The 1,997-nt window shown below is 42.4% G+C and overlaps 1 non-coding gene across 1 annotated transcript; it reads left to right on the forward strand.

Annotated features, from left to right (window-relative positions):
• The first annotated feature begins 620 nt into the window (after positions 1–620).
• On the forward strand, positions 621–739 carry LOC145416710 (5S ribosomal RNA). Its single transcript, XR_013900325.1, has one exon. It is a non-coding gene; the product is annotated as a 5S ribosomal RNA (ribosomal RNA).
• The last annotated feature ends 1,258 nt before the right edge of the window (positions 740–1,997 follow it).

Consider the following 1,997-nt stretch of genomic DNA (forward strand, 5'->3'; position numbering starts at 1 on the left):
TATTGGTTTGTAATCAGAGGGGTCAGACGAACTTTCTTCGGAATTGGGTGGATATTGGCTTCTTTCCATGAATTTGGGAATAAAGAAGTACGTATGCATAGTCTGAATAATTTAGCTAGAACAGAGACAAGTTCAGGGGAACACTTTTTCAAAACAATTGGCAGAATTCCATCTGGGCCTGGAGCTTTGTTGGTGGGTAAATTGTCTAGGATGGATTTTACATATCTTGTCTGTATTTTGAGTGGGGCAATTTCGGGAAAGTCAAGTTCTAGTACTGGGACATTCTGGCTGGCATCGTCTATGGTAGAATTTCTGACAAATATACTGGCAAAAATGTCCACTTTCCCACGCGGGTCATTTGTAATGTTGCCATCTGAAGATTTCAGTGGGGGAATGGATGATGATTTGTTAAAGTTATTATTGAAAGAATTAAGAGTTGACCAGAATATTCTATTGTCATTAGGGTTGTTAAGTAATTTTGATGCTTGCTTTTGAAGAAAGTTTGATTTAGCTAGATTTAATGCAGCTTTTGTATGATTTCTAGCAATTTTAAATTGAGAGAGTGATTCAGATGTTTTTTTTATTTTAAGTAAGAATTATATGCCAATGACCTTTGGGCTGCCAACGGCCATACCACGTTGAGTACACCGCTTCCCGTTCGATCAGCGAAGTTAAGCAACGTTGGGTCTGGTTAGTACTTGGATGGGTGACCTCCTGGGAACACCAGATGCTGTTGGCATCCCTACGTCAAGTGGGGTTGGTGGAGGATTGGTGCCCCTCCCTGTAAAACAATTCACTCTGAGCCCTTGGCCACCCTGTTTGGGATACATGGCGTCTGGCAATGGATGGATGGACTTTTGGGCTGTTGCTCTGGCACAGTTGCCATCAAACCATTTTGGACAGTTCGATCTTTTAGTGAACTGTTGACTTGGTATGAATAATTCCATACCAGCTAGTATTAAGCTGCAAATGTGGGACTGGGTAGAATTGGGATCACTAGAGAAGAACGACTGCCATGGAATGTTAGCAAGATAATTTCTAAATCCATCCCAGTCTGCCCTATCAAAGTGCCATCGGGTCACCCTGACAGGTTCAGAACGGGGAGGTGTGGGGGAGTTAGCTAATGAGGCTCTGATGAGATGGTGCTCAGAGGATCCAAGTGGTGACAGTACCTCTATCCTGTATTGATCTGGATTATTTGTCAAGAATAAATCCAAGAGATGGGCATTATGATCAGGATTATCAGGTATTCTGGTTGGTTGCTTTACCAGCTGGGTGAGATTAAACGATTCTGCAAACAGCTCGCACTCTAGACTAGCGTCTTCAGTCCTGGCAGAATGCAATAACCATTCAACTTTATGTATGTTAAAATCACCCAAAATGGTAATTTCAGTGCTACGGGCAAGAATAAGGTTACTCAACTGTGTGGATATGGAATCAAATACATTGGATTCCGAAGAAGCATTGGGGGAGCGATAAACTACACAAATTTATTTAGTAATATTTTGACAATTTAGTTTATAAAATGAGTAATCAAAACTGGATGAAGTGAAGTTTAAAATAGTGTCAACTGCCTATTGGGATTTGATATAACAACAGGTGCTGCCCTTGATACGGAAGTTTGTAAGGAGATGGTAACCGGGGGAAAAAAATGGGGATATATCGGTAGAGGATGAGATTTGTGGTTCTGTAAGGAAAAGGGCCAAAGGGGATATGGACTGAAGGAGAAAATGAACTGAGTTTAAATTTGTGGTAAGGCCGCGGATGTTGGTGAAGAATAAGGCCGCACTTTTACTTCTTCGCTGACGAGCATTTCCGGAAACAGCAACAGTCGCTGCCGGCACAGTAGACTGATGGTGACCGGGAGGACCCTGTGCCCCCGGCCCTGCCCTACCAGTGGTGGCAATCCGAGGTACCATTTCATTTAACAGTAACATTGCAGCGACCATTACTAATGCACATTTCTGTAATCTATCTATCTATATACCTAGGCTGCT

The sequence above is a fragment of the Coenobita brevimanus genome, chromosome 13, assembly GCF_032717465.1.
Source record: "Coenobita brevimanus isolate Jiangsu-jjx chromosome 13, ASM3271746v2, whole genome shotgun sequence".
NCBI classification, from domain to species: Eukaryota; Metazoa; Arthropoda; class Malacostraca; order Decapoda; family Coenobitidae; genus Coenobita; species Coenobita brevimanus.